General features: G+C 57.3%; 40 non-coding genes and 2 pseudogenes across 40 annotated transcripts; all 42 read left to right on the top strand.

The window, feature by feature from the left end:
• The first annotated feature begins 380 nt into the window (after positions 1 to 380).
• On the top strand, positions 381 to 493 carry LOC137361065 (U2 spliceosomal RNA; annotated as a pseudogene).
• A 2,825-nt stretch (positions 494 to 3,318) lies between these two features.
• Positions 3,319 to 3,500, top strand: LOC137361020 (U2 spliceosomal RNA). Its single transcript, XR_010972047.1, has one exon. It is a non-coding gene; the product is annotated as a U2 spliceosomal RNA (small nuclear RNA).
• Positions 3,501 to 3,886: 386 nt separating this feature from the next.
• Positions 3,887 to 4,077, top strand: LOC137361087 (U2 spliceosomal RNA). The gene has a single exon (XR_010972070.1). It is a non-coding gene; the product is annotated as a U2 spliceosomal RNA (small nuclear RNA).
• Positions 4,078 to 4,463: 386 nt separating this feature from the next.
• On the top strand, positions 4,464 to 4,654 carry LOC137361085 (U2 spliceosomal RNA). The gene has a single exon (XR_010972068.1). It is a non-coding gene; the product is annotated as a U2 spliceosomal RNA (small nuclear RNA).
• A 386-nt stretch (positions 4,655 to 5,040) lies between these two features.
• On the top strand, positions 5,041 to 5,102 carry LOC137361077 (U2 spliceosomal RNA; annotated as a pseudogene).
• A 396-nt stretch (positions 5,103 to 5,498) lies between these two features.
• LOC137361038 (U2 spliceosomal RNA) lies at positions 5,499 to 5,683 on the top strand. The gene has a single exon (XR_010972054.1). It is a non-coding gene; the product is annotated as a U2 spliceosomal RNA (small nuclear RNA).
• A 386-nt stretch (positions 5,684 to 6,069) lies between these two features.
• Positions 6,070 to 6,260, top strand: LOC137360986 (U2 spliceosomal RNA). The gene has a single exon (XR_010972018.1). It is a non-coding gene; the product is annotated as a U2 spliceosomal RNA (small nuclear RNA).
• A 386-nt stretch (positions 6,261 to 6,646) lies between these two features.
• Positions 6,647 to 6,837, top strand: LOC137360955 (U2 spliceosomal RNA). Its single transcript, XR_010971988.1, has one exon. It is a non-coding gene; the product is annotated as a U2 spliceosomal RNA (small nuclear RNA).
• Positions 6,838 to 7,223: 386 nt separating this feature from the next.
• Positions 7,224 to 7,414, top strand: LOC137361084 (U2 spliceosomal RNA). Its single transcript, XR_010972067.1, has one exon. It is a non-coding gene; the product is annotated as a U2 spliceosomal RNA (small nuclear RNA).
• Positions 7,415 to 7,800: 386 nt separating this feature from the next.
• LOC137360967 (U2 spliceosomal RNA) lies at positions 7,801 to 7,991 on the top strand. Its single transcript, XR_010972000.1, has one exon. It is a non-coding gene; the product is annotated as a U2 spliceosomal RNA (small nuclear RNA).
• A 386-nt stretch (positions 7,992 to 8,377) lies between these two features.
• Positions 8,378 to 8,568, top strand: LOC137360985 (U2 spliceosomal RNA). Its single transcript, XR_010972017.1, has one exon. It is a non-coding gene; the product is annotated as a U2 spliceosomal RNA (small nuclear RNA).
• Positions 8,569 to 8,954: 386 nt separating this feature from the next.
• LOC137361083 (U2 spliceosomal RNA) lies at positions 8,955 to 9,145 on the top strand. Its single transcript, XR_010972066.1, has one exon. It is a non-coding gene; the product is annotated as a U2 spliceosomal RNA (small nuclear RNA).
• A 386-nt stretch (positions 9,146 to 9,531) lies between these two features.
• Positions 9,532 to 9,722, top strand: LOC137361082 (U2 spliceosomal RNA). The gene has a single exon (XR_010972065.1). It is a non-coding gene; the product is annotated as a U2 spliceosomal RNA (small nuclear RNA).
• Positions 9,723 to 10,108: 386 nt separating this feature from the next.
• Positions 10,109 to 10,299, top strand: LOC137360966 (U2 spliceosomal RNA). The gene has a single exon (XR_010971999.1). It is a non-coding gene; the product is annotated as a U2 spliceosomal RNA (small nuclear RNA).
• A 386-nt stretch (positions 10,300 to 10,685) lies between these two features.
• LOC137360984 (U2 spliceosomal RNA) lies at positions 10,686 to 10,876 on the top strand. Its single transcript, XR_010972016.1, has one exon. It is a non-coding gene; the product is annotated as a U2 spliceosomal RNA (small nuclear RNA).
• Positions 10,877 to 11,262: 386 nt separating this feature from the next.
• LOC137361081 (U2 spliceosomal RNA) lies at positions 11,263 to 11,453 on the top strand. Its single transcript, XR_010972064.1, has one exon. It is a non-coding gene; the product is annotated as a U2 spliceosomal RNA (small nuclear RNA).
• A 386-nt stretch (positions 11,454 to 11,839) lies between these two features.
• On the top strand, positions 11,840 to 12,030 carry LOC137360983 (U2 spliceosomal RNA). The gene has a single exon (XR_010972015.1). It is a non-coding gene; the product is annotated as a U2 spliceosomal RNA (small nuclear RNA).
• Positions 12,031 to 12,416: 386 nt separating this feature from the next.
• Positions 12,417 to 12,607, top strand: LOC137360965 (U2 spliceosomal RNA). Its single transcript, XR_010971998.1, has one exon. It is a non-coding gene; the product is annotated as a U2 spliceosomal RNA (small nuclear RNA).
• A 386-nt stretch (positions 12,608 to 12,993) lies between these two features.
• On the top strand, positions 12,994 to 13,184 carry LOC137360982 (U2 spliceosomal RNA). The gene has a single exon (XR_010972014.1). It is a non-coding gene; the product is annotated as a U2 spliceosomal RNA (small nuclear RNA).
• Positions 13,185 to 13,570: 386 nt separating this feature from the next.
• On the top strand, positions 13,571 to 13,761 carry LOC137361080 (U2 spliceosomal RNA). Its single transcript, XR_010972063.1, has one exon. It is a non-coding gene; the product is annotated as a U2 spliceosomal RNA (small nuclear RNA).
• A 386-nt stretch (positions 13,762 to 14,147) lies between these two features.
• LOC137360981 (U2 spliceosomal RNA) lies at positions 14,148 to 14,338 on the top strand. Its single transcript, XR_010972013.1, has one exon. It is a non-coding gene; the product is annotated as a U2 spliceosomal RNA (small nuclear RNA).
• Positions 14,339 to 14,724: 386 nt separating this feature from the next.
• On the top strand, positions 14,725 to 14,915 carry LOC137361079 (U2 spliceosomal RNA). The gene has a single exon (XR_010972062.1). It is a non-coding gene; the product is annotated as a U2 spliceosomal RNA (small nuclear RNA).
• A 386-nt stretch (positions 14,916 to 15,301) lies between these two features.
• On the top strand, positions 15,302 to 15,492 carry LOC137360954 (U2 spliceosomal RNA). The gene has a single exon (XR_010971987.1). It is a non-coding gene; the product is annotated as a U2 spliceosomal RNA (small nuclear RNA).
• A 386-nt stretch (positions 15,493 to 15,878) lies between these two features.
• On the top strand, positions 15,879 to 16,069 carry LOC137361078 (U2 spliceosomal RNA). Its single transcript, XR_010972061.1, has one exon. It is a non-coding gene; the product is annotated as a U2 spliceosomal RNA (small nuclear RNA).
• A 386-nt stretch (positions 16,070 to 16,455) lies between these two features.
• Positions 16,456 to 16,646, top strand: LOC137361068 (U2 spliceosomal RNA). The gene has a single exon (XR_010972060.1). It is a non-coding gene; the product is annotated as a U2 spliceosomal RNA (small nuclear RNA).
• A 386-nt stretch (positions 16,647 to 17,032) lies between these two features.
• Positions 17,033 to 17,223, top strand: LOC137360968 (U2 spliceosomal RNA). Its single transcript, XR_010972001.1, has one exon. It is a non-coding gene; the product is annotated as a U2 spliceosomal RNA (small nuclear RNA).
• A 386-nt stretch (positions 17,224 to 17,609) lies between these two features.
• On the top strand, positions 17,610 to 17,800 carry LOC137360995 (U2 spliceosomal RNA). Its single transcript, XR_010972027.1, has one exon. It is a non-coding gene; the product is annotated as a U2 spliceosomal RNA (small nuclear RNA).
• Positions 17,801 to 18,186: 386 nt separating this feature from the next.
• LOC137360989 (U2 spliceosomal RNA) lies at positions 18,187 to 18,377 on the top strand. The gene has a single exon (XR_010972021.1). It is a non-coding gene; the product is annotated as a U2 spliceosomal RNA (small nuclear RNA).
• A 386-nt stretch (positions 18,378 to 18,763) lies between these two features.
• On the top strand, positions 18,764 to 18,954 carry LOC137361057 (U2 spliceosomal RNA). Its single transcript, XR_010972059.1, has one exon. It is a non-coding gene; the product is annotated as a U2 spliceosomal RNA (small nuclear RNA).
• A 386-nt stretch (positions 18,955 to 19,340) lies between these two features.
• On the top strand, positions 19,341 to 19,531 carry LOC137361005 (U2 spliceosomal RNA). Its single transcript, XR_010972036.1, has one exon. It is a non-coding gene; the product is annotated as a U2 spliceosomal RNA (small nuclear RNA).
• A 386-nt stretch (positions 19,532 to 19,917) lies between these two features.
• On the top strand, positions 19,918 to 20,108 carry LOC137361044 (U2 spliceosomal RNA). The gene has a single exon (XR_010972057.1). It is a non-coding gene; the product is annotated as a U2 spliceosomal RNA (small nuclear RNA).
• Positions 20,109 to 20,488: 380 nt separating this feature from the next.
• LOC137361032 (U2 spliceosomal RNA) lies at positions 20,489 to 20,679 on the top strand. Its single transcript, XR_010972050.1, has one exon. It is a non-coding gene; the product is annotated as a U2 spliceosomal RNA (small nuclear RNA).
• A 386-nt stretch (positions 20,680 to 21,065) lies between these two features.
• On the top strand, positions 21,066 to 21,256 carry LOC137361021 (U2 spliceosomal RNA). The gene has a single exon (XR_010972048.1). It is a non-coding gene; the product is annotated as a U2 spliceosomal RNA (small nuclear RNA).
• A 386-nt stretch (positions 21,257 to 21,642) lies between these two features.
• On the top strand, positions 21,643 to 21,833 carry LOC137361009 (U2 spliceosomal RNA). Its single transcript, XR_010972040.1, has one exon. It is a non-coding gene; the product is annotated as a U2 spliceosomal RNA (small nuclear RNA).
• Positions 21,834 to 22,219: 386 nt separating this feature from the next.
• On the top strand, positions 22,220 to 22,410 carry LOC137361010 (U2 spliceosomal RNA). Its single transcript, XR_010972041.1, has one exon. It is a non-coding gene; the product is annotated as a U2 spliceosomal RNA (small nuclear RNA).
• A 386-nt stretch (positions 22,411 to 22,796) lies between these two features.
• On the top strand, positions 22,797 to 22,987 carry LOC137360994 (U2 spliceosomal RNA). Its single transcript, XR_010972026.1, has one exon. It is a non-coding gene; the product is annotated as a U2 spliceosomal RNA (small nuclear RNA).
• A 386-nt stretch (positions 22,988 to 23,373) lies between these two features.
• Positions 23,374 to 23,564, top strand: LOC137360988 (U2 spliceosomal RNA). The gene has a single exon (XR_010972020.1). It is a non-coding gene; the product is annotated as a U2 spliceosomal RNA (small nuclear RNA).
• Positions 23,565 to 23,950: 386 nt separating this feature from the next.
• Positions 23,951 to 24,141, top strand: LOC137360999 (U2 spliceosomal RNA). Its single transcript, XR_010972030.1, has one exon. It is a non-coding gene; the product is annotated as a U2 spliceosomal RNA (small nuclear RNA).
• A 386-nt stretch (positions 24,142 to 24,527) lies between these two features.
• On the top strand, positions 24,528 to 24,718 carry LOC137361004 (U2 spliceosomal RNA). The gene has a single exon (XR_010972035.1). It is a non-coding gene; the product is annotated as a U2 spliceosomal RNA (small nuclear RNA).
• A 386-nt stretch (positions 24,719 to 25,104) lies between these two features.
• On the top strand, positions 25,105 to 25,295 carry LOC137360987 (U2 spliceosomal RNA). Its single transcript, XR_010972019.1, has one exon. It is a non-coding gene; the product is annotated as a U2 spliceosomal RNA (small nuclear RNA).
• A 380-nt stretch (positions 25,296 to 25,675) lies between these two features.
• LOC137360976 (U2 spliceosomal RNA) lies at positions 25,676 to 25,866 on the top strand. Its single transcript, XR_010972008.1, has one exon. It is a non-coding gene; the product is annotated as a U2 spliceosomal RNA (small nuclear RNA).
• Positions 25,867 to 26,252: 386 nt separating this feature from the next.
• On the top strand, positions 26,253 to 26,443 carry LOC137360964 (U2 spliceosomal RNA). Its single transcript, XR_010971997.1, has one exon. It is a non-coding gene; the product is annotated as a U2 spliceosomal RNA (small nuclear RNA).
• Positions 26,444 to 26,633: the final 190 nt, after the last annotated feature.

The following is a 26,633-nucleotide window of genomic DNA, read 5'->3' as shown; positions in this document are numbered from 1 at the left end:
CATGGGGGCGAGACCCCTGCTGAAAAATAGAATTCGCAATAGTGACGGCGCTGCTGCTCGGCTGACTTTGCTGCAGTTTTCCGTGGGCGCTACGCTGCCCCCTGTTGGATTGCCCCTCAGTTGCAGGCCGCCCTTTGCTGCCCAGCGCGCGCGTGTCTTTTTTTCTGCGCAATGCCTCGCGAAGAAGCGCAAGGAATGGCTGCGCGTGGCATGCACGCGTGCTTTCCTTTCTGCTTGCAAGGCCCGGCAACAAAAGGAGCTCTGGCTCAAAGACCGCCCGCCGTCGCCTCTTTCGCCCTAGGCTCGCCCACCCGGCGGCTACTTTGAGGTAGAGGCCACACGCCGGGCCTGACGCGCGCAGCAAACGCAGTTTTACGGCCATCGCTTCTCGGCCTTTTGGCTAAGATCAAGTGTAGTATCTGTTCTTATCACCCCAGAGAACGTTGAGGAACTCAAAAGGGATTACAATGGTTGGAGGACCGTGAAACCCCTCTTTGAGTCTCCAGTTCACTGGTGGGAAGCGATTAAGGAGAACATCAAGAGGTTCTTCATCCACAAAGGTGTTCAGAAGGCGAGAGAGAGACAGAGGGAACTGTCCCGACTCCAGAAAATTATGCAAAATCTACTCCGGTTGCAGTCAATGGGGGTCGAGGTCAAGGAGGACCTCCAAGAGGTGAAGAGCCAGCAGGCCTCGCTCTTTGCCAAGGAGGCCTCCAAGATCATCTTCCGGTCCAGAGTCCGCTCCATCGAGCAGGATGAGACGTGCTCGCGTTACTTCTTCCAAAAGGTACACAGAGAGAGCTCTGTTATCAGCAGCCTGAAGGAAGAAGATGGCTCGGTAACGTCTTCGCAGTCCGACATACTAAGGATCAGCAAATCCTTTTATGCTGGGCTGTATGACGCGAAGCCCACAGACAGCAGAGCCTCCCAGTCCTTCCTGTCATCTATCACAGAGGTCTTAGATGACAGCAGGAGGGAGGGACTGGACAAGCCGCTAACTCTGGACGAGCTGACAAAGGCCGTCGAGTCTTTCGAGGCGAGTAAAACTCCCGGGAGCGACGGCTTACCGGTCGAGTTGTACTCGGCCCTGTGGGACTGGGTCGGCCCGGACCTGCTGGAAGTATACGAGAGTATGCTCCTGGCCGGCAGCATGTCAGAGACCATGAGAAAAGGCATCATCACCCTCATTTACAAGCAGAAGGGGGAGAGGGCAGAAATCAGAAATTGGCGGCCCATCTCACTGCTTAATGTTGATTACAAGATTCTGTCCAAAGTCATAGCCAGTCGAGTCAAGTCTGCTCTGGAGTTGGTGATTCACCCCGATCAGACCTGTACTGTACCCGGCAGGAAGATCTCTGATAGTCTCGCGCTACTCAGGGATACGATCGCCTACGTACGGGACAGGAGGGTGGACACCTGCCTCATCAGCCTGGACCAGGAGAAGGCTTTTGACAGGATATCGCACACCTACATGATGGACGTGCTTTCCAAAATGGGGTTTGGGGAGGGAATCTGCAATTGGATCCAACTGCTCTACACAAACATCAGTAGCGCAGTGTCAATCAACGGGTGGGAATCTGAAAGTTTCCCGATCAAATCTGGAGTCAGACAGGGCTGTCCTCTGTCCCCGGTCTTGTTTGTTTGCTGTATTGAACCCTTTGCTGAGTCTATTAGGAAGGATGCGAGCATAAGAGGGGTGACAATCCCAGGCAGCGGAGGCACTCAGGTCAAAACCTCCCTGTACATGGATGACGTCGCCGTCTTCTGCTCGGATCCGCTGTCCGTGCGCAGACTGATGAGCATCTGCGACCAGTTCGAACTGGCCTCGGGAGCCAAAGTTAACCACGGCAAGAGCGAGGCCATGTTCTTTGGGAACTGGGCTGACCGATCCTTTGTCCCCTTCACCATCAGGTCAGATTACCTGAAGGTGCTGGGGATATGGTTCGGAAGGGCCGGGGCGTGCACCAAAACATGGGAGGAGCGAGTAGCCAAGGTACGACAAAAGTTGGGCATGTGGGGGCAGCGATCTCTCTCCATTGTGGGTAAGAACCTGGTCATCAGGTGCGAGGCGCTCACGTTGTTGCTCTACGTGGCGCAGGTCTGGCCCATACCCCACTCCTGCGCCGTGGCAGTCACCCGAGCCATTTTCCGCTTCGTCTGGGGATCTAAAATGGACCGGGTCCGGAGGGACACGATGTTCAAATCTCTGGACATGGGCGGGAAAAATGTACCCAACGTGGCCCTCATCCTGATGACCACCTTCGTGTGCGGCTGCATCAAGCTATGTGTCGATCCCCAGTACGCAAACTCCAAGTGTCACTACGTGCTGAGGTTCTATCTGTCCCCGGTGTTGCGAAGGATGGGCCTGGTCACATTGCCGCGGAACGCTCCGTGCAGTTGGGCGGCGCCGTACCACCTATCCTTCGTGGAGCAGTTTCTGCGGAAAAACACATTTGACCACCGGTCCATCAGGCAGTGGTCTGCACGGAATGTCCTCAAGGCCCTACGGGAAAAGGAAACGGTGGATCCTGTTGGATGGTTCCCCGAGCAGACCGTCAAAGTCATTTGGCGGAATGCCTCATCACCAGAACTTTCAAATAAGCACCAAGACGTAGCTTGGCTGGTGGTGAGAAGGGGCCTCCCCGTCAGATCCTTCATGCACACCCGAAGTCTCGCCCCCTCCGCACAGTGCCCCCGCGTTGGCTGTGGTGGGGAAGAGACGGTCGCCCACCTCCTCCTGGAATGTGCCTTTGCAAAGCAGGTGTGGAAAGAGATGCAGTGGTTTTTGTCAAGGTTCATCCCAAGCAGCTCTGTAACACAGGAGTCTGTGCTCTACGGGCTGTTCCCAGGGACGCACACCGAGACAAACATCAACTGCTGCTGGAGGGCTATCAATTCGGTGAAAGACGCCCTTTGGTCTGCCCGAAACTTGCTGGTCTTCCAGCGCAAAGAGTTGTCCACCACCGAATGTTGCAGACTGGCACATTCCAAGGTCCAGGACTACGTGCTGAGGGACGCACTAAAGCTTGGGGCAGCCGCAGCAAAGGCTCAATGGGGAAAGACCACAGTGTAAGGTTCCCCCACCAAGCTGGACTGAGGGGCTGGAACCATGGGAAGCCCCTCGAACTGTATCGTTAATATTCTCAATTGCTGTAAATGTAAAACTGTAATTGACATGACAATTGTGAAACGGAAGGGTTGGGAAGAAACTCATGACATTATTGAAAGAAACTGATCTCTTTTGCAATGTTTGTATTTTTTCGTGCTGTTTGGAAACTGGTTGGCAATGTAATTTTTACAGATTTTTATGAATAAAGTATATTTTGGGAAAAAAAAAAAAAAAAGTATCTGTTCTTATCAGTTTAATATCTGATACGTCCTCTATCTGGGGACCAAATATTAAATTGATTTTTGGGACAGGGAGATGGAACAGGGGCTTGCCCCGTCCACTCCATGCATCCACCAGGTATTGCAGTGTTTCCAGGAGCGGTGCAGCTTCTCCCCTCCATGGGGGCGAGACCCCTGCTGAAAAATAGAATTCGCAATAGTGACGGCGCTGCTGCTCGGCTGACTTTGCTGCAGTTTTCCGTGGGCGCTACGCTGCCCCCTGTTGGATTGCCCCGCAGTTGCAGGCCGCCCTTTGCTGCCCAGCGCGCGCGTGTCTTTTTTCCTGCGCAAGGCCTCGCGCAGAAGCGCAAGGAATGGCTGCGCGTGGCATGCACGCGTGCTTTCCTTTCTGCTTGCAAGGCCCGGCAACAAAAGGAGCTCTGGCTCAAAGACCGCCCGCCGTCGCCTCTTTCGCCCTAGGCTCGCCCACCCGGCGGCTACTTTGAGGTAGAGGCCGCACGCCGGGCCTGACGCGCGCAGCAAACGCAGTTTTACGGCCATCGCTTCTCGGCCTTTTGGCTAAGATCAAGTGTAGTATCTGTTCTTATCAGTTTAATATCTGATACGTCCCCTATCTGGGGACCAAATATTAAATTGATTTTTGGGACAGGGAGATGGAACAGGGGCTTGCCCCGTCCACTCCATGCATCCACCTGGTATTGCAGTGTTTCCAGGAGCGGTGCAGCTTCCCCCCTCCATGGGGGCGAGACCCCTGCTGAAAAATAGAATTCGCAATAGTGACGGCGCTGCTGCTCGGCTGACTTTGCTGCAGTTTTCCGTGGGCGCTACGCTGCCCCCTGTTGGATTGCCCCGCAGTTGCAGGCCGCCCTTTGCTGCCCAGCGCGCGCGTGTCTTTTTTCCTGCGCAATGCCTCGCGCAGAAGCGCAAGGAATGGCTGCGCGTGGCATGCACGCGTGCTTTCCTTTCTGCTTGCAAGGCCCAGCAACAAAAGGAGCTCTGGCTCAAAGACCGCCCGCCGTCGCCTCTTTCGCCCTAGGCTCGCCCACCCGGCGGCTACTTTGAGGTAGAGGCCACACGCCGGGCCTGACGCGCGCAGCAAACGCAGTTTTACGGCCATCGCTTCTCGGCCTTTTGGCTAAGATCAAGTGTAGTATCTGTTCTTATCAGTTTAATATCTGATACGTCCCCTATCTGGGGACCAAATATTAAATTGATTTTTGGGACAGGGAGATGGAACAGGGGCTTGCCCCGTCCACTCCATGCATCCACCTGGTATTGCAGTGTTTCCAGGAGCGGTGCAGCTTCCCCCCTCCATGGGGGTGAGACCCCTGCTGAAAAATAGAATTCGCAATAGTGACGGCGCTGCTGCTCGGCTGACTTTGCTGCAGTTTTCCGTGGGCGCTACGCTGCCCCCTGTTGGATTGCCCCGCAGTTGCAGGCCGCCCTTTGCTGCCCAGCGCGCGCGTGTCTTTTTTCCTGCGCAATGCCTCGCGCAGAAGCGCAAGGAATGGCTGCGCGTGGCATGCACGCGTGCTTTCCTTTCTGCTTGCAAGGCCCGGCAACAAAAGGAGCTCTGGCTCAAAGACCGCCCGCCGTCGCCTCTTTCGCCCTAGGCTCGCCCACCCGGCGGCTACTTTGAGGTAGAGGCCGCACGCCGGGCCTGACGCGCGCAGCAAACGCAGTTTTACGGCCATCGCTTCTCGGCCTTTTGGCTAAGATCAAGTGTAGTATCAATTCGGTGAAAGACGCCCTTTGGTCTGCCCGAAACTTGCTGGTCTTCCAGCGCAAAGAGTTGTCCACCACCGAATGTTGCAGACTGGCACATTCCAAGGTCCAGGACTACGTGCTGAGGGACGCACTAAAGCTTGGGGCAGCCGCAGCAAAGGCTCAATGGGGAAAGACCACAGTGTAAGGTTCCCCCACCAAGCTGGACTGAGGGGCTGGATTCATGGGAAACCCCTCGAACTGTATCGTTAATATTCTCAATTGCTGTAAATGTAAAACTGTAATTGACATGACAATTGTGAAACGGAATGGTTGGGAAGAAACTCATGACATTATTGAAAGAAACTGATCTCTTTTGCAATGTTTGTATTTTTTCGTGCTGTTTGGAAACTGTTTGGCAATGTAATTTTTACAGATTTTTATGAATAAATTATATTTTGGAAAAAAAAAAAAAAAATCTGTTCTTATCAGTTTAATATCTGATACGTCCCCTATCTGGGGACCAAATATTAAATTGATTTTTGGGACAGGGAGATTGAACAGGGGCTTGCCCCATCCACTCCATGCATCCACCTGGTATTGCAGTGTTTCCAGGAGCGGTGCAGCTTCCCCCCTCCATGGGGGTGAGACCCCTGCTGAAAAATAGAATTCGCAATAGTGACGGCGCTGCTGCTCGGCTGACTTTGCTGCAGTTTTCCGTGGGCGCTACGCTGCCCCCTGTTGGATTGCCCCTCAGTTGCAGGCCGCCCTTTGCTGCCCAGCGCGCGCGTGTCTTTTTTTCTGCGCAATGCCTCGCGAAGAAGCGCAAGGAATGGCTGCGCGTGGCATGCACGCGTGCTTTCCTTTCTGCTTGCAAGGCCCGGCAACAAAAGGAGCTCTGGCTCAAAGACCGCCCGCCGTCGCCTCTTTCGCCCTAGGCTCGCCCACCCGGCGGCTACTTTGAGGTAGAGGCCACACGCCGGGCCTGACGCGCGCAGCAAACGCAGTTTTACGGCCATCGCTTCTCGGCCTTTTGGCTAAGATCAAGTGTAGTATCTGTTCTTATCAGTTTAATATCTGATACGTCCTCTATCTGGGGACCAAATATTAAATTGATTTTTGGGACAGGGAGATGGAACAGGGGCTTGCCCCGTCCACTCCATGCATCCACCAGGTATTGCAGTGTTTCCAGGAGCGGTGCAGCTTCTCCCCTCCATGGGGGCGAGACCCCTGCTGAAAAATAGAATTCGCAATAGTGACGGCGCTGCTGCTCGGCTGACTTTGCTGCAGTTTTCCGTGGGCGCTACGCTGCCCCCTGTTGGATTGCCCCGCAGTTGCAGGCCGCCCTTTGCTGCCCAGCGCGCGCGTGTCTTTTTTCCTGCGCAAGGCCTCGCGCAGAAGCGCAAGGAATGGCTGCGCGTGGCATGCACGCGTGCTTTCCTTTCTGCTTGCAAGGCCCGGCAACAAAAGGAGCTCTGGCTCAAAGACCGCCCGCCGTCGCCTCTTTCGCCCTAGGCTCGCCCACCCGGCGGCTACTTTGAGGTAGAGGCCGCACGCCGGGCCTGACGCGCGCAGCAAACGCAGTTTTACGGCCATCGCTTCTCGGCCTTTTGGCTAAGATCAAGTGTAGTATCTGTTCTTATCAGTTTAATATCTGATACGTCCCCTATCTGGGGACCAAATATTAAATTGATTTTTGGGACAGGGAGATGGAACAGGGGCTTGCCCCGTTCACTCCATGCATCCACCTGGTATTGCAGTGTTTCCAGGAGCGGTGCAGCTTCCCCCCTCCATGGGGGCGAGACCCCTGCTGAAAAATAGAATTCGCAATAGTGACGGCGCTGCTGCTCGGCTGACTTTGCTGCAGTTTTCCGTGGGCGCTACGCTGCCCCCTGTTGGATTGCCCCGCAGTTGCAGGCCGCCCTTTGCTGCCCAGCGCGCGCGTGTCTTTTTTCCTGCGCAATGCCTCGCGCAGAAGCGCAAGGAATGGCTGCGCGTGGCATGCACGCGTGCTTTCCTTTCTGCTTGCAAGGCCCAGCAACAAAAGGAGCTCTGGCTCAAAGACCGCCCGCCGTCGCCTCTTTCGCCCTAGGCTCGCCCACCCGGCGGCTACTTTGAGGTAGAGGCCACACGCCGGGCCTGACGCGCGCAGCAAACGCAGTTTTACGGCCATCGCTTCTCGGCCTTTTGGCTAAGATCAAGTGTAGTATCTGTTCTTATCAGTTTAATATCTGATACGTCCCCTATCTGGGGACCAAATATTAAATTGATTTTTGGGACAGGGAGATGGAACAGGGGCTTGCCCCGTCCACTCCATGCATCCACCTGGTATTGCAGTGTTTCCAGGAGCGGTGCAGCTTCCCCCCTCCATGGGGGTGAGACCCCTGCTGAAAAATAGAATTCGCAATAGTGACGGCGCTGCTGCTCGGCTGACTTTGCTGCAGTTTTCCGTGGGCGCTACGCTGCCCCCTGTTGGATTGCCCCGCAGTTGCAGGCCGCCCTTTGCTGCCCAGCGCGCGCGTGTCTTTTTTCCTGCGCAATGCCTCGCGCAGAAGCGCAAGGAATGGCTGCGCGTGGCATGCACGCGTGCTTTCCTTTCTGCTTGCAAGGCCCGGCAACAAAAGGAGCTCTGGCTCAAAGACCGCCCGCCGTCGCCTCTTTCGCCCTAGGCTCGCCCACCCGGCGGCTACTTTGAGGTAGAGGCCGCACGCCGGGCCTGACGCGCGCAGCAAACGCAGTTTTACGGCCATCGCTTCTCGGCCTTTTGGCTAAGATCAAGTGTAGTATCTGTTCTTATCAGTTTAATATCTGATACGTCCCCTATCTGGGGACCAAATATTAAATTGATTTTTGGGACAGGGAGATTGAACAGGGGCTTGCCCCATCCACTCCATGCATCCACCTGGTATTGCAGTGTTTCCAGGAGCGGTGCAGCTTCCCCCCTCCATGGGGGTGAGACCCCTGCTGAAAAATAGAATTCGCAATAGTGACGGCGCTGCTGCTCGGCTGACTTTGCTGCAGTTTTCCGTGGGCGCTACGCTGCCCCCTGTTGGATTGCCCCTCAGTTGCAGGCCGCCCTTTGCTGCCCAGCGCGCGCGTGTCTTTTTTTCTGCGCAATGCCTCGCGAAGAAGCGCAAGGAATGGCTGCGCGTGGCATGCACGCGTGCTTTCCTTTCTGCTTGCAAGGCCCGGCAACAAAAGGAGCTCTGGCTCAAAGACCGCCCGCCGTCGCCTCTTTCGCCCTAGGCTCGCCCACCCGGCGGCTACTTTGAGGTAGAGGCCACACGCCGGGCCTGACGCGCGCAGCAAACGCAGTTTTACGGCCATCGCTTCTCGGCCTTTTGGCTAAGATCAAGTGTAGTATCTGTTCTTATCAGTTTAATATCTGATACGTCCTCTATCTGGGGACCAAATATTAAATTGATTTTTGGGACAGGGAGATGGAACAGGGGCTTGCCCCGTCCACTCCATGCATCCACCAGGTATTGCAGTGTTTCCAGGAGCGGTGCAGCTTCTCCCCTCCATGGGGGCGAGACCCCTGCTGAAAAATAGAATTCGCAATAGTGACGGCGCTGCTGCTCGGCTGACTTTGCTGCAGTTTTCCGTGGGCGCTACGCTGCCCCCTGTTGGATTGCCCCGCAGTTGCAGGCCGCCCTTTGCTGCCCAGCGCGCGCGTGTCTTTTTTCCTGCGCAAGGCCTCGCGCAGAAGCGCAAGGAATGGCTGCGCGTGGCATGCACGCGTGCTTTCCTTTCTGCTTGCAAGGCCCGGCAACAAAAGGAGCTCTGGCTCAAAGACCGCCCGCCGTCGCCTCTTTCGCCCTAGGCTCGCCCACCCGGCGGCTACTTTGAGGTAGAGGCCGCACGCCGGGCCTGACGCGCGCAGCAAACGCAGTTTTACGGCCATCGCTTCTCGGCCTTTTGGCTAAGATCAAGTGTAGTATCTGTTCTTATCAGTTTAATATCTGATACGTCCCCTATCTGGGGACCAAATATTAAATTGATTTTTGGGACAGGGAGATGGAACAGGGGCTTGCCCCGTCCACTCCATGCATCCACCTGGTATTGCAGTGTTTCCAGGAGCGGTGCAGCTTCCCCCCTCCATGGGGGCGAGACCCCTGCTGAAAAATAGAATTCGCAATAGTGACGGCGCTGCTGCTCGGCTGACTTTGCTGCAGTTTTCCGTGGGCGCTACGCTGCCCCCTGTTGGATTGCCCCGCAGTTGCAGGCCGCCCTTTGCTGCCCAGCGCGCGCGTGTCTTTTTTCCTGCGCAATGCCTCGCGCAGAAGCGCAAGGAATGGCTGCGCGTGGCATGCACGCGTGCTTTCCTTTCTGCTTGCAAGGCCCAGCAACAAAAGGAGCTCTGGCTCAAAGACCGCCCGCCGTCGCCTCTTTCGCCCTAGGCTCGCCCACCCGGCGGCTACTTTGAGGTAGAGGCCACACGCCGGGCCTGACGCGCGCAGCAAACGCAGTTTTACGGCCATCGCTTCTCGGCCTTTTGGCTAAGATCAAGTGTAGTATCTGTTCTTATCAGTTTAATATCTGATACGTCCCCTATCTGGGGACCAAATATTAAATTGATTTTTGGGACAGGGAGATGGAACAGGGGCTTGCCCCGTCCACTCCATGCATCCACCTGGTATTGCAGTGTTTCCAGGAGCGGTGCAGCTTCCCCCCTCCATGGGGGTGAGACCCCTGCTGAAAAATAGAATTCGCAATAGTGACGGCGCTGCTGCTCGGCTGACTTTGCTGCAGTTTTCCGTGGGCGCTACGCTGCCCCCTGTTGGATTGCCCCGCAGTTGCAGGCCGCCCTTTGCTGCCCAGCGCGCGCGTGTCTTTTTTCCTGCGCAATGCCTCGCGCAGAAGCGCAAGGAATGGCTGCGCGTGGCATGCACGCGTGCTTTCCTTTCTGCTTGCAAGGCCCGGCAACAAAAGGAGCTCTGGCTCAAAGACCGCCCGCCGTCGCCTCTTTCGCCCTAGGCTCGCCCACCCGGCGGCTACTTTGAGGTAGAGGCCGCACGCCGGGCCTGACGCGCGCAGCAAACGCAGTTTTACGGCCATCGCTTCTCGGCCTTTTGGCTAAGATCAAGTGTAGTATCTGTTCTTATCAGTTTAATATCTGATACGTCCCCTATCTGGGGACCAAATATTAAATTGATTTTTGGGACAGGGAGATTGAACAGGGGCTTGCCCCATCCACTCCATGCATCCACCTGGTATTGCAGTGTTTCCAGGAGCGGTGCAGCTTCCCCCCTCCATGGGGGTGAGACCCCTGCTGAAAAATAGAATTCGCAATAGTGACGGCGCTGCTGCTCGGCTGACTTTGCTGCAGTTTTCCGTGGGCGCTACGCTGCCCCCTGTTGGATTGCCCCTCAGTTGCAGGCCGCCCTTTGCTGCCCAGCGCGCGCGTGTCTTTTTTTCTGCGCAATGCCTCGCGAAGAAGCGCAAGGAATGGCTGCGCGTGGCATGCACGCGTGCTTTCCTTTCTGCTTGCAAGGCCCGGCAACAAAAGGAGCTCTGGCTCAAAGACCGCCCGCCGTCGCCTCTTTCGCCCTAGGCTCGCCCACCCGGCGGCTACTTTGAGGTAGAGGCCACACGCCGGGCCTGACGCGCGCAGCAAACGCAGTTTTACGGCCATCGCTTCTCGGCCTTTTGGCTAAGATCAAGTGTAGTATCTGTTCTTATCAGTTTAATATCTGATACGTCCTCTATCTGGGGACCAAATATTAAATTGATTTTTGGGACAGGGAGATGGAACAGGGGCTTGCCCCGTCCACTCCATGCATCCACCAGGTATTGCAGTGTTTCCAGGAGCGGTGCAGCTTCTCCCCTCCATGGGGGCGAGACCCCTGCTGAAAAATAGAATTCGCAATAGTGACGGCGCTGCTGCTCGGCTGACTTTGCTGCAGTTTTCCGTGGGCGCTACGCTGCCCCCTGTTGGATTGCCCCGCAGTTGCAGGCCGCCCTTTGCTGCCCAGCGCGCGCGTGTCTTTTTTCCTGCGCAAGGCCTCGCGCAGAAGCGCAAGGAATGGCTGCGCGTGGCATGCACGCGTGCTTTCCTTTCTGCTTGCAAGGCCCGGCAACAAAAGGAGCTCTGGCTCAAAGACCGCCCGCCGTCGCCTCTTTCGCCCTAGGCTCGCCCACCCGGCGGCTACTTTGAGGTAGAGGCCGCACGCCGGGCCTGACGCGCGCAGCAAACGCAGTTTTACGGCCATCGCTTCTCGGCCTTTTGGCTAAGATCAAGTGTAGTATCTGTTCTTATCAGTTTAATATCTGATACGTCCCCTATCTGGGGACCAAATATTAAATTGATTTTTGGGACAGGGAGATGGAACAGGGGCTTGCCCCGTCCACTCCATGCATCCACCTGGTATTGCAGTGTTTCCAGGAGCGGTGCAGCTTCCCCCCTCCATGGGGGCGAGACCCCTGCTGAAAAATAGAATTCGCAATAGTGACGGCGCTGCTGCTCGGCTGACTTTGCTGCAGTTTTCCGTGGGCGCTACGCTGCCCCCTGTTGGATTGCCCCTCAGTTGCAGGCCGCCCTTTGCTGCCCAGCGCGCGCGTGTCTTTTTTTCTGCGCAATGCCTCGCGAAGAAGCGCAAGGAATGGCTGCGCGTGGCATGCACGCGTGCTTTCCTTTCTGCTTGCAAGGCCCGGCAACAAAAGGAGCTCTGGCTCAAAGACCGCCCGCCGTCGCCTCTTTCGCCCTAGGCTCGCCCACCCGGCGGCTACTTTGAGGTAGAGGCCACACGCCGGGCCTGACGCGCGCAGCAAACGCAGTTTTACGGCCATCGCTTCTCGGCCTTTTGGCTAAGATCAAGTGTAGTATCTGTTCTTATCAGTTTAATATCTGATACGTCCTCTATCTGGGGACCAAATATTAAATTGATTTTTGGGACAGGGAGATGGAACAGGGGCTTGCCCCGTCCACTCCATGCATCCACCAGGTATTGCAGTGTTTCCAGGAGCGGTGCAGCTTCTCCCCTCCATGGGGGCGAGACCCCTGCTGAAAAATAGAATTCGCAATAGTGACGGCGCTGCTGCTCGGCTGACTTTGCTGCAGTTTTCCGTGGGCGCTACGCTGCCCCCTGTTGGATTGCCCCGCAGTTGCAGGCCGCCCTTTGCTGCCCAGCGTGCGCGTGTCTTTTTTCCTGCGCAAGGCCTCGCGCAGAAGCGCAAGGAATGGCTGCGCGTGGCATGCACGCGTGCTTTCCTTTCTGCTTGCAAGGCCCGGCAACAAAAGGAGCTCTGGCTCAAAGACCGCCCGCCGTCGCCTCTTTCGCCCTAGGCTCGCCCACCCGGCGGCTACTTTGAGGTAGAGGCCGCACGCCGGGCCTGACGCGCGCAGCAAACGCAGTTTTACGGCCATCGCTTCTCGGCCTTTTGGCTAAGATCAAGTGTAGTATCTGTTCTTATCAGTTTAATATCTGATACGTCCCCTATCTGGGGACCAAATATTAAATTGATTTTTGGGACAGGGAGATTGAACAGGGGCTTGCCCCATCCACTCCATGCATCCACCTGGTATTGCAGTGTTTCCAGGAGCGGTGCAGCTTCCCCCCTCCATGGGGGTGAGACCCCTGCTGAAAAATAGAATTCGCAATAGTGACGGCGCTGCTGCTCGGCTGACTTTGCTGCAGTTTTCCGTGGGCGCTACGCTGCCCCCTGTTGGATTGCCCCTCAGTTGCAGGCCGCCCTTTGCTGCCCAGCGCGCGCGTGTCTTTTTTTCTGCGCAATGCCTCGCGAAGAAGCGCAAGGAATGGCTGCGCGTGGCATGCACGCGTGCTTTCCTTTCTGCTTGCAAGGCCCGGCAACAAAAGGAGCTCTGGCTCAAAGACCGCCCGCCGTCGCCTCTTTCGCCCTAGGCTCGCCCACCCGGCGGCTACTTTGAGGTAGAGGCCACACGCCGGGCCTGACGCGCGCAGCAAACGCAGTTTTACGGCCATCGCTTCTCGGCCTTTTGGCTAAGATCAAGTGTAGTATCTGTTCTTATCAGTTTAATATCTGATACGTCCTCTATCTGGGGACCAAATATTAAATTGATTTTTGGGACAGGGAGATGGAACAGGGGCTTGCCCCGTCCACTCCATGCATCCACCAGGTATTGCAGTGTTTCCAGGAGCGGTGCAGCTTCTCCCCTCCATGGGGGCGAGACCCCTGCTGAAAAATAGAATTCGCAATAGTGACGGCGCTGCTGCTCGGCTGACTTTGCTGCAGTTTTCCGTGGGCGCTACGCTGCCCCCTGTTGGATTGCCCCGCAGTTGCAGGCCGCCCTTTGCTGCCCAGCGCGCGCGTGTCTTTTTTCCTGCGCAAGGCCTCGCGCAGAAGCGCAAGGAATGGCTGCGCGTGGCATGCACGCGTGCTTTCCTTTCTGCTTGCAAGGCCCGGCAACAAAAGGAGCTCTGGCTCAAAGACCGCCCGCCGTCGCCTCTTTCGCCCTAGGCTCGCCCACCCGGCGGCTACTTTGAGGTAGAGGCCGCACGCCGGGCCTGACGCGCGCAGCAAACGCAGTTTTACGGCCATCGCTTCTCGGCCTTTTGGCTAAGATCAAGTGTAGTATCTGTTCTTATCAGTTTAATATCTGATACGTCCCCTATCTGGGGACCAAATATTAAATTGATTTTTGGGACAGGGAGATGGAACAGGGGCTTGCCCCGTCCACTCCATGCATCCACCTGGTATTGCAGTGTTTCCAGGAGCGGTGCAGCTTCCCCCCTCCATGGGGGCGAGACCCCTGCTGAAAAATAGAATTCGCAATAGTGACGGCGCTGCTGCTCGGCTGACTTTGCTGCAGTTTTCCGTGGGCGCTACGCTGCCCCCTGTTGGATTGCCCCTCAGTTGCAGGCCGCCCTTTGCTGCCCAGCGCGCGCGTGTCTTTTTTTCTGCGCAATGCCTCGCGAAGAAGCGCAAGGAATGGCTGCGCGTGGCATGCACGCGTGCTTTCCTTTCTGCTTGCAAGGCCCGGCAACAAAAGGAGCTCTGGCTCAAAGACCGCCCGCCGTCGCCTCTTTCGCCCTAGGCTCGCCCACCCGGCGGCTACTTTGAGGTAGAGGCCACACGCCGGGCCTGACGCGCGCAGCAAACGCAGTTTTACGGCCATCGCTTCTCGGCCTTTTGGCTAAGATCAAGTGTAGTATCTGTTCTTATCAGTTTAATATCTGATACGTCCTCTATCTGGGGACCAAATATTAAATTGATTTTTGGGACAGGGAGATGGAACAGGGGCTTGCCCCGTCCACTCCATGCATCCACCAGGTATTGCAGTGTTTCCAGGAGCGGTGCAGCTTCTCCCCTCCATGGGGGCGAGACCCCTGCTGAAAAATAGAATTCGCAATAGTGACGGCGCTGCTGCTCGGCTGACTTTGCTGCAGTTTTCCGTGGGCGCTACGCTGCCCCCTGTTGGATTGCCCCGCAGTTGCAGGCCGCCCTTTGCTGCCCAGCGTGCGCGTGTCTTTTTTCCTGCGCAAGGCCTCGCGCAGAAGCGCAAGGAATGGCTGCGCGTGGCATGCACGCGTGCTTTCCTTTCTGCTTGCAAGGCCCGGCAACAAAAGGAGCTCTGGCTCAAAGACCGCCCGCCGTCGCCTCTTTCGCCCTAGGCTCGCCCACCCGGCGGCTACTTTGAGGTAGAGGCCGCACGCCGGGCCTGACGCGCGCAGCAAACGCAGTTTTACGGCCATCGCTTCTCGGCCTTTTGGCTAAGATCAAGTGTAGTATCTGTTCTTATCAGTTTAATATCTGATACGTCCCCTATCTGGGGACCAAATATTAAATTGATTTTTGGGACAGGGAGATGGAACAGGGGCTTGCCCCGTCCACTCCATGCATCCACCTGGTATTGCAGTGTTTCCAGGAGCGGTGCAGCTTCCCCCCTCCATGGGGGCGAGACCCCTGCTGAAAAATAGAATTCGCAATAGTGACGGCGCTGCTGCTCGGCTGACTTTGCTGCAGTTTTCCGTGGGCGCTACGCTGCCCCCTGTTGGATTGCCCCGCAGTTGCAGGCCGCCCTTTGCTGCCCAGCGCGCGCGTGTCTTTTTTCCTGCGCAATGCCTCGCGCAGAAGCGCAAGGAATGGCTGCGCGTGGCATGCACGCGTGCTTTCCTTTCTGCTTGCAAGGCCCGGCAACAAAAGGAGCTCTGGCTCAAAGACCGCCCGCCGTCGCCTCTTTCGCCCTAGGCTCGCCCACCCGGCGGCTACTTTGAGGTAGAGGCCGCACGCCGGGCCTGACGCGCGCAGCAAACGCAGTTTTACGGCCATCGCTTCTCGGCCTTTTGGCTAAGATCAAGTGTAGTATCTGTTCTTATCAGTTTAATATCTGATACGTCCCCTATCTGGGGACCAAATATTAAATTGATTTTTGGGACAGGGAGATGGAACAGGGGCTTGCCCCGTTCACTCCATGCATCCACCTGGTATTGCAGTGTTTCCAGGAGCGGTGCAGCTTCCCCCCTCCATGGGGGCGAGACCCCTGCTGAAAAATAGAATTCGCAATAGTGACGGCGCTGCTGCTCGGCTGACTTTGCTGCAGTTTTCCGTGGGCGCTACGCTGCCCCCTGTTGGATTGCCCCGCAGTTGCAGGCCGCCCTTTGCTGCCCAGCGCGCGCGTGTCTTTTTTCCTGCGCAATGCCTCGCGCAGAAGCGCAAGGAATGGCTGCGCGTGGCATGCACGCGTGCTTTCCTTTCTGCTTGCAAGGCCCGGCAACAAAAGGAGCTCTGGCTCAAAGACCGCCCGCCGTCGCCTCTTTCGCCCTAGGCTCGCCCACCCGGCGGCTACTTTGAGGTAGAGGCCGCACGCCGGGCCTGACGCGCGCAGCAAACGCAGTTTTACGGCCATCGCTTCTCGGCCTTTTGGCTAAGATCAAGTGTAGTATCTGTTCTTATCAGTTTAATATCTGATACGTCCCCTATCTGGGGACCAAATATTAAATTGATTTTTGGGACAGGGAGATGGAACAGGGGCTTGCCCCGTCCACTCCATGCATCCACCTGGTATTGCAGTGTTTCCAGGAGCGGTGCAGCTTCCCCCCTCCATGGGGGTGAGACCCCTGCTGAAAAATAGAATTCGCAATAGTGACGGCGCTGCTGCTCGGCTGACTTTGCTGCAGTTTTCCGTGGGCGCTACGCTGCCCCCTGTTGGATTGCCCCGCAGTTGCAGGCCGCCCTTTGCTGCCCAGCGCGCGCGTGTCTTTTTTCCTGCGCAATGCCTCGCGCAGAAGCGCAAGGAATGGCTGCGCGTGGCATGCACGCGTGCTTTCCTTTCTGCTTGCAAGGCCCGGCAACAAAAGGAGCTCTGGCTCAAAGACCGCCCGCCGTCGCCTCTTTCGCCCTAGGCTCGCCCACCCGGCGGCTACTTTGAGGTAGAGGCCGCACGCCGGGCCTGACGCGCGCAGCAAACGCAGTTTTACGGCCATCGCTTCTCGGCCTTTTGGCTAAGATCAAGTGTAGTATCTGTTCTTATCAGTTTAATATCTGATACGTCCCCTATCTGGGGACCAAATATTAAATTGATTTTTGGGACAGGGAGATGGAACAGGGGCTTGCCCCGTCCACTCCATGCATCCACCTGGTATTGCAGTGTTTCCAGGAGCGGTGCAGCTTCCCCCCTCCATGGGGGTGAGACCCCTGCTGAAAAATAGAATTCGCAATAGTGACGGCGCTGCTGCTCGGCTGACTTTGCTGCAGTTTTCCGTGGGCGCTACGCTGCCCCCTGTTGGATTGCCCCGCAGTTGCAGGCCGCCCTTTGCTGCCCAGCGCGCGCGTGTCTTTTTTCCTGCGCAATGCCTCGCGCAGAAGCGCAAGGAATGGCTGCGCGTGGCATGCACGCGTGCTTTCCTTTCTGCTTGCAAGGCCCGGCAACAAAAGGAGCTCTGGCTCAAAGACCGCCCGCCGTCGCCTCTTTCGCCCTAGGCTCGCCCACCCGGCGGCTACTTTGAGGTAGAGGCCGCACGCCGGGCCTGACGCGCGCAGCAAACGCAGTTTTACGGCCATCGCTTCTCGGCCTTTTGGCTAAGATCAAGTGTAGTATCTGTTCTTATCAGTTTAATATCTGATACGTCCCCTATCTGGGGACCAAATATTAAATTGATTTTTGGGACAGGGAGATTGAACAGGGGCTTGCCCCGTCCACTCCATGCATCCACCTGGTATTGCAGTGTTTCCAGGAGCGGTGCAGCTTCCCCCCTCCATGGGGGCGAGACCCCTGCTGAAAAATAGAATTCGCAATAGTGACGGCGCTGCTGCTCGGCTGACTTTGCTGCAGTTTTCCGTGGGCGCTACGCTGCCCCCTGTTGGATTGCCCCTCAGTTGCAGGCCGCCCTTTGCTGCCCAGCGCGCGCGTGTCTTTTTTTCTGCGCAATGCCTCGCGAAGAAGCGCAAGGAATGGCTGCGCGTGGCATGCACGCGTGCTTTCCTTTCTGCTTGCAAGGCCCGGCAACAAAAGGAGCTCTGGCTCAAAGACCGCCCGCCGTCGCCTCTTTCGCCCTAGGCTCGCCCACCCGGCGGCTACTTTGAGGTAGAGGCCACACGCCGGGCCTGACGCGCGCAGCAAACGCAGTTTTACGGCCATCGCTTCTCGGCCTTTTGGCTAAGATCAAGTGTAGTATCTGTTCTTATCAGTTTAATATCTGATACGTCCTCTATCTGGGGACCAAATATTAAATTGATTTTTGGGACAGGGAGATGGAACAGGGGCTTGCCCCGTCCACTCCATGCATCCACCAGGTATTGCAGTGTTTCCAGGAGCGGTGCAGCTACCCCCTTCCATGGGGGCGAGACCCCTGCTGAAAAATAGAATTCGCAATAGTGACGGCGCTGCTGCTCGGCTGACTTTGCTGCAGTTTTCCGTGGGCGCTACGCTGCCCCCTGTTGGATTGCCCCGCAGTTGCATGCCGCCCTTTGCTGCCCAGCGCGCGCGTGTCTTTTTTCCTGCGCAATGCCTCGCGCAGAAGCGCAAGGAATGGCTGCGCGTGGCATGCACGCGTGCTTTCCTTTCTGCTTGCAAGGCCCGGCAACAAAAGGAGCTCTGGCTCAAAGACCGCCCGCCGTCGCCTCTTTCGCCCTAGGCTCGCCCACCCGGCGGCTACTTTGAGGTAGAGGCCGCACGCCGGGCCTGACGCGCGCAGCAAACGCAGTTTTACGGCCATCGCTTCTCGGCCTTTTGGCTAAGATCAAGTGTAGTATCTGTTCTTATCAGTTTAATATCTGATACGTCCCCTATCTGGGGACCAAATATTAAATTGATTTTTGGGGCAGGGACATGGAACAGGGGCTTGCCCCGTCCACTCCATGCATCCACCTGGTATTGCAGTGTTTCCAGGAGCGGTGCAGCTTCTCCCCTCCATGGGGGCGAGACCCCTGCTGAAAAATAGAATTCGCAATAGTGACGGCGCTGCTGCTCGGCTGACTTTGCTGCAGTTTTCCGTGGGCGCTACGCTGCCCCCTGTTGGATTGCCCCGCAGTTGCAGGCCGCCCTTTGCTGCCCAGCGCGCGCGTGTCTTTTTTCCTGCGCAAGGCCTCGCGCAGAAGCGCAAGGAATGGCTGCGCGTGGCATGCACGCGTGCTTTCCTTTCTGCTTGCAAGGCCCGGCAACAAAAGGAGCTCTGGCTCAAAGACCGCCCGCCGTCGCCTCTTTCGCCCTAGGCTCGCCCACCCGGCGGCTACTTTGAGGTAGAGGCCGCACGCCGGGCCTGACGCGCGCAGCAAACGCAGTTTTACGGCCATCGCTTCTCGGCCTTTTGGCTAAGATCAAGTGTAGTATCTGTTCTTATCAGTTTAATATCTGATACGTCCCCTATCTGGGGACCAAATATTAAATTGATTTTTGGGACAGGGAGATGGAACAGGGGCTTGCCCCGTCCACTCCATGCATCCACCTGGTATTGCAGTGTTTCCAGGAGCGGTGCAGCTTCCCCCCTCCATGGGGGCGAGACCCCTGCTGAAAAATAGAATTCGCAATAGTGACGGCGCTGCTGCTCGGCTGACTTTGCTGCAGTTTTCCGTGGGCGCTACGCTGCCCCCTGTTGGATTGCCCCGCAGTTGCAGGCCGCCCTTTGCTGCCCAGCGCGCGCGTGTCTTTTTTCCTGCGCAATGCCTCGCGCAGAAGCGCAAGGAATGGCTGCGCGTGGCATGCACGCGTGCTTTCCTTTCTGCTTGCAAGGCCCGGCAACAAAAGGAGCTCTGGCTCAAAGACCGCCCGCCGTCGCCTCTTTCGCCCTAGGCTCGCCCACCCGGCGGCTACTTTGAGGTAGAGGCCGCACGCCGGGCCTGACGCGCGCAGCAAACGCAGTTTTACGGCCATCGCTTCTCGGCCTTTTGGCTAAGATCAAGTGTAGTATCTGTTCTTATCAGTTTAATATCTGATACGTCCTCTATCTGGGGACCACATATCAAATTGATTTTTGGGACAGGGAGATGGAACAGGGGCTTGCCCCGTTCACTCCATGCATCCACCTGGTATTGCAGTGTTTCCAGGAGCGGTGCAGCTTCCCCCCTCCATGGGGGCGAGACCCCTGCTGAAAAATAGAATTCGCAATAGTGACGGCGCTGCTGCTCGGCTGACTTTGCTGCAGTTTTCCGTGGGCGCTACGCTGCCCCCTGTTGGATTGCCCCGCAGTTGCAGGCCGCCCTTTGCTGCCCAGCGCACGCGTGTCTTTTTTCCTGCGCAATGCCTCGCGCAGAAGCGCGAGGAATGGCTGCGCGTGGCATGCACGCGTGCTTTCCTTTCTGCTTGCAAGGCCCGGCAACAAAAGGAGCTCTGGCTCAAAGACCGCCCGCCGTCGCCTCTTTCGCCCTAGGCTCGCCCACCCGGCGGCTACTTTGAGGTAGAGGCCGCACGCCGGGCCTGACGCGTGCAGCAAACGCAGTTTTACGGCCATCGCTTCTCGGCCTTTTGGCTAAGATCAAGTGTAGTATCTGTTCTTATCAGTTTAATATCTGATACGTCCCCTATCTGGGGACCAAATATTAAATTGATTTTTGGGACAGGGAGATGGAACAGGGGCTTGCCCCGTCCACTCCATGCATCCACCTGGTATTGCAGTGTTTCCAGGAGCGGTGCAGCTTCCCCCCTCCATGGGAGTGAGACCCCTGCTGAAAAATAGAATTCGCAATAGTGACGGCGCTGCTGCTCGGCTGACTTTGCTGCAGTTTTCCGTGGGCGCTACGCTGCCCCCTGTTGGATTGCCCCGCAGTTGCAGGCCGCCCTTTGCTGCCCAGCGCGCGCGTGTCTTTTTTCCTGCGCAATGCCTCGCGCAGAAGCGCAAGGAATGGCTGCGCGTGGCATACACGCGTGCTTTCCTTTCTGCTTGCAAGGCCCGGCAACAAAAGGAGCTCTGGCTCAAAGACCGCCCGCCGTCGCCTCTTTCGCCCTAGGCTCGCCCACCCGGCGGGGAGGTAGAGGCCGCACGCCGGGCCTGACGCGCGCAGCAAACGCAGTTTTACGGCCATCGCTTCTCGGCCTTTTGGCTAAGATCAAGTGTAGTATCTGTTCTTATCAGTTTAATATCTGATACGTCCCCTATCTGGGGACCAAATATTAAATTGATTTTTGGGACAGGGAGATGGAACAGGGGCTTGCCCCGTCCACTCCATGCATCCACCTGGTATTGCAGTGTTTCCAGGAGCGGTGCAGCTTCCCCCCTCCATGGGGGCGAGACCCCTGCTGAAAAATAGAATTCGCAATAGTGACGGCGCTGCTGCTCGGCTGACTTTGCTGCAGTTTTCCGTGGGCGCTACGCTGCCCCCTGTTGGATTGCCCCGCAGTTGCAGGCCGCCCTTTGCTGCCCAGCGCGCGCGTGTCTTTTTTCCTGCGCAATGCCTCGCGCAGAAGCGCAAGGAATGGCTGCGCGTGGCATGCACGCGTGCTTTCCTTTCTGCTTGCAAGGCCCGGCAACAAAAGGAGCTCTGGCTCAAAGACCGCCCACCGTCGCCTCTTTCGCCCTAGGCTCGCCCACCCGGCGGCTACTTTGAGGGAGAGGCCGCACGCCGGGCCTGACGCGCGCAGCAAACGCAGTTTTACGGCCATCGCTTCTCGGCCTTTTGGCTAAGATCAAGTGTAGTATCTGTTCTTATCAGTTTAATATCTGATACGTCCCCTATCTGGGGACCAAATATTAAATTGATTTTTGGGACAGGGAGATGGAACAGGGGCTTGCCCCGTCCACTCCATGCATCCACCTGGTATTGCAGTGTTTCCAGGAGCGGTGCAGCTTCCCCCCTCCATGGGGGCGAGACCCCTGCTGAAAAATAGAATTCGCAATAGTGACGGCGCTGCTGCTCGGCTGACTTTGCTGCAGTTTTCCGTGGGCGCTACGCTGCCCCCTGTTGGATTGCCCCGCAGTTGCAGGCCGCCCTTTGCTGCCCAGCGCGCGCGTGTCTTTTTTCCTGCGCAATGCCTCGCGCAGAAGCGCAAGGAATGGCTGCGCGTGGCATGCACGCGTGCTTTCCTTTCTGCTTGCAAGGCCCGGCAACAAAAGGAGCTCTGGCTCAAAGACCGCCCGCCGTCGCCTCTTTCGCCCTAGGCTCGCCCACCCGGCGGCTACTTTGAGGGAGAGGCCGCACGCCGGGCCTGACGCGCGCAGCAAACGCAGTTTTACGGCCATCGCTTCTCGGACTTTTGGCTAAGATCAAGTGTAGTATCTGTTCTTATCAGTTTAATATCTGATACGTCCCCTATCTGGGGACCAAATATTAAATTGATTTTTGGGACAGGGAGATGGAACAGGGGCTTGCCCCGTCTACTGCATGCATCCACCTGGTATTGCAGTGTTTCCAGGAGCGGTGCAGCTTCTCCCCTCCATGGGGGCGAGACCCCTGCTGAAAAATAGAATTCGCAATAGTGACGGCGCTGCTGCTCGGCTGACTTTGCTGCAGTTTTCCGTGGGCGCTACGCTGCCCCCTGTTGGATTGCCCCGCAGTTGCAGGCCGCCCTTTGCTGCCCAGCGCGCGCGTGTCTTTTTTCCTGCGCAATGCCTCGCGCAGAAGCGCGAGGAATGGCTGCGCGTGGCATGCACGTGTGCTTTCCTTTCTGCTTGCAAGGCCCGGCAACAAAAGGAGCTCTGGCTCAAAGACCGCCCGCCGTCGCCTCTTTCGCCCTCGGCTCGCCCACCCGGCGGCTACTTTGAGGTAGAGGCCGCACGCCGGGCCTGACGCGCGCAGCAAACGCAGTTTTACGGCCATCGCTTCTCGGCCTTTTGGCTAAGATCAAGTGTAGTATCTGTTCTTATCAGTTTAATATCTGATACGTCCCCTATCTGGGGACCAAATATTAAATTGATTTTTGGGACAGGGAGATGGAACAGGGGCTTGCCCCGTCCACTCCATGCATCCACCTGGTATTGCAGTGTTTCCAGGAGCGGTGCAGCTTCCCCCCTCCATGGGGGCGAGACCCCTGCTGAAAAATAGAATTCGCAATAGTGATGGCGCTGCTGCTCGGCTGACTTTGCTGCAGTTTTCCGTGGGCGCTACGCTGCCCCCTGTTGGATTGCCCCGCAGTTGCAGGCCGCCCTTTGCTGCCCAGCGCGCGCGTGTCTTTTTTCCTGCGCAATGCCTCGCGCAGAAGCGCAAGGAATGGCTGCGCGTGGCATGCACGCGTGCTTTCCTTTCTGCTTGCAAGGCCCGGCAACAAAAGGAGCTCTGGCTCAAAGACCGCCCGCCGTCGCCTCTTTCGCCCTAGGCTCGCCCACCCGGCGGCTACTTTGAGGTAGAGGCCACACGCCGGGCCTGACGCGCGCAGCAAACGCAGTTTTACGGCCATCGCTTCTCGGCCTTTTGGCTAAGATCAAGTGTAGTATCTGTTCTTATCAGTTTAATATCTGATACGTCCTCTATCTGGGGACCAAATATTAAATTGATTTTTGGGACAGGGAGATGGAACAGGGGCTTGCCCCGTCCACTCCATGCATCCACCAGGTATTGCAGTGTTTCCAGGAGCGGTGCAGCTACCCCCTTCCATGGGGGCGAGACCCCTGCTGAAAAATAGAATTCGCAATAGTGACGGCGCTGCTGCTCGGCTGACTTTGCTGCAGTTTTCCGTGGGCGCTACGCTGCCCCCTGTTGGATTGCCCCGCAGTTGCATGCCGCCCTTTGCTGCCCAGCGCGCGCGTGTCTTTTTTCCTGCGCAATGCCTCGCGCAGAAGCGCAAGGAATGGCTGCGCGTGGCATGCACGCGTGCTTTCCTTTCTGCTTGCAAGGCCCGGCAACAAAAGGAGCTCTGGCTCAAAGACCGCCCGCCGTCGCCTCTTTCGCCCTAGGCTCGCCCACCCGGCGGCTACTTTGAGGTAGAGGCCGCACGCCGGGCCTGACGCGCGCAGCAAACGCAGTTTTACGGCCATCGCTTCTCGGCCTTTTGGCTAAGATCAAGTGTAGTATCTGTTCTTATCAGTTTAATATCTGATACGTCCCCTATCTGGGGACCAAATATTAAATTGATTTTTGGGGCAGGGACATGGAACAGGGGCTTGCCCCGTCCACTCCATGCATCCACCTGGTATTGCAGTGTTTCCAGGAGCGGTGCAGCTTCTCCCCTCCATGGGGGCGAGACCCCTGCTGAAAAATAGAATTCGCAATAGTGACGGCGCTGCTGCTCGGCTGACTTTGCTGCAGTTTTCCGTGGGCGCTACGCTGCCCCCTGTTGGATTGCCCCGCAGTTGCAGGCCGCCCTTTGCTGCCCAGCGCGCGCGTGTCTTTTTTCCTGCGCAAGGCCTCGCGCAGAAGCGCAAGGAATGGCTGCGCGTGGCATGCACGCGTGCTTTCCTTTCTGCTTGCAAGGCCCGGCAACAAAAGGAGCTCTGGCTCAAAGACCGCCCGCCGTCGCCTCTTTCGCCCTAGGCTCGCCCACCCGGCGGCTACTTTGAGGTAGAGGCCGCACGCCGGGCCTGACGCGCGCAGCAAACGCAGTTTTACGGCCATCGCTTCTCGGCCTTTTGGCTAAGATCAAGTGTAGTATCTGTTCTTATCAGTTTAATATCTGATACGTCCCCTATCTGGGGACCAAATATTAAATTGATTTTTGGGACAGGGAGATGGAACAGGGGCTTGCCCCGTCCACTCCATGCATCCACCTGGTATTGCAGTGTTTCCAGGAGCGGTGCAGCTTCCCCCCTCCATGGGGGCGAGACCCCTGCTGAAAAATAGAATTCGCAATAGTGACGGCGCTGCTGCTCGGCTGACTTTGCTGCAGTTTTCCGTGGGCGCTACGCTGCCCCCTGTTGGATTGCCCCGCAGTTGCAGGCCGCCCTTTGCTGCCCAGCGCGCGCGTGTCTTTTTTCCTGCGCAATGCCTCGCGCAGAAGCGCAAGGAATGGCTGCGCGTGGCATGCACGCGTGCTTTCCTTTCTGCTTGCAAGGCCCGGCAACAAAAGGAGCTCTGGCTCAAAGACCGCCCGCCGTCGCCTCTTTCGCCCTAGGCTCGCCCACCCGGCGGCTACTTTGAGGTAGAGGCCGCACGCCGGGCCTGACGCGCGCAGCAAACGCAGTTTTACGGCCATCGCTTCTCGGCCTTTTGGCTAAGATCAAGTGTAGTATCTGTTCTTATCAGTTTAATATCTGATACGTCCTCTATCTGGGGACCACATATCAAATTGATTTTTGGGACAGGGAGATGGAACAGGGGCTTGCCCCGTTCACTCCATGCATCCACCTGGTATTGCAGTGTTTCCAGGAGCGGTGCAGCTTCCCCCCTCCATGGGGGCGAGACCCCTGCTGAAAAATAGAATTCGCAATAGTGACGGCGCTGCTGCTCGGCTGACTTTGCTGCAGTTTTCCGTGGGCGCTACGCTGCCCCCTGTTGGATTGCCCCGCAGTTGCAGGCCGCCCTTTGCTGCCCAGCGCACGCGTGTCTTTTTTCCTGCGCAATGCCTCGCGCAGAAGCGCGAGGAATGGCTGCGCGTGGCATGCACGCGTGCTTTCCTTTCTGCTTGCAAGGCCCGGCAACAAAAGGAGCTCTGGCTCAAAGACCGCCCGCCGTCGCCTCTTTCGCCCTAGGCTCGCCCACCCGGCGGCTACTTTGAGGTAGAGGCCGCACGCCGGGCCTGACGCGTGCAGCAAACGCAGTTTTACGGCCATCGCTTCTCGGCCTTTTGGCTAAGATCAAGTGTAGTATCTGTTCTTATCAGTTTAATATCTGATACGTCCCCTATCTGGGGACCAAATATTAAATTGATTTTTGGGACAGGGAGATGGAACAGGGGCTTGCCCCGTCCACTCCATGCATCCACCTGGTATTGCAGTGTTTCCAGGAGCGGTGCAGCTTCCCCCCTCCATGGGAGTGAGACCCCTGCTGAAAAATAGAATTCGCAATAGTGACGGCGCTGCTGCTCGGCTGACTTTGCTGCAGTTTTCCGTGGGCGCTACGCTGCCCCCTGTTGGATTGCCCCGCAGTTGCAGGCCGCCCTTTGCTGCCCAGCGCGCGCGTGTCTTTTTTCCTGCGCAATGCCTCGCGCAGAAGCGCAAGGAATGGCTGCGCGTGGCATACACGCGTGCTTTCCTTTCTGCTTGCAAGGCCCGGCAACAAAAGGAGCTCTGGCTCAAAGACCGCCCGCCGTCGCCTCTTTCGCCCTAGGCTCGCCCACCCGGCGGGGAGGTAGAGGCCGCACGCCGGGCCTGACGCGCGCAGCAAACGCAGTTTTACGGCCATCGCTTCTCGGCCTTTTGGCTAAGATCAAGTGTAGTATCTGTTCTTATCAGTTTAATATCTGATACGTCCCCTATCTGGGGACCAAATATTAAATTGATTTTTGGGACAGGGAGATGGAACAGGGGCTTGCCCCGTCCACTCCATGCATCCACCTGGTATTGCAGTGTTTCCAGGAGCGGTGCAGCTTCCCCCCTCCATGGGGGCGAGACCCCTGCTGAAAAATAGAATTCGCAATAGTGACGGCGCTGCTGCTCGGCTGACTTTGCTGCAGTTTTCCGTGGGCGCTACGCTGCCCCCTGTTGGATTGCCCCGCAGTTGCAGGCCGCCCTTTGCTGCCCAGCGCGCGCGTGTCTTTTTTCCTGCGCAATGCCTCGCGCAGAAGCGCAAGGAATGGCTGCGCGTGGCATGCACGCGTGCTTTCCTTTCTGCTTGCAAGGCCCGGCAACAAAAGGAGCTCTGGCTCAAAGACCGCCCACCGTCGCCTCTTTCGCCCTAGGCTCGCCCACCCGGCGGCTACTTTGAGGGAGAGGCCGCACGCCGGGCCTGACGCGCGCAGCAAACGCAGTTTTACGGCCATCGCTTCTCGGCCTTTTGGCTAAGATCAAGTGTAGTATCTGTTCTTATCAGTTTAATATCTGATACGTCCCCTATCTGGGGACCAAATATTAAATTGATTTTTGGGACAGGGAGATGGAACAGGGGCTTGCCCCGTCCACTCCATGCATCCACCTGGTATTGCAGTGTTTCCAGGAGCGGTGCAGCTTCCCCCCTCCATGGGGGCGAGACCCCTGCTGAAAAATAGAATTCGCAATAGTGACGGCGCTGCTGCTCGGCTGACTTTGCTGCAGTTTTCCGTGGGCGCTACGCTGCCCCCTGTTGGATTGCCCCGCAGTTGCAGGCCGCCCTTTGCTGCCCAGCGCGCGCGTGTCTTTTTTCCTGCGCAATGCCTCGCGCAG

The sequence above is a fragment of the Heterodontus francisci genome, unplaced genomic scaffold (genome assembly GCF_036365525.1).
Source record: "Heterodontus francisci isolate sHetFra1 unplaced genomic scaffold, sHetFra1.hap1 HAP1_SCAFFOLD_1014, whole genome shotgun sequence".
Classification (NCBI taxonomy): Eukaryota; Metazoa; Chordata; class Chondrichthyes; order Heterodontiformes; family Heterodontidae; genus Heterodontus; species Heterodontus francisci.
Note: the sequence above shows the minus strand (reverse complement) of the source record. Positions and strands in the feature narration are given on the sequence as shown.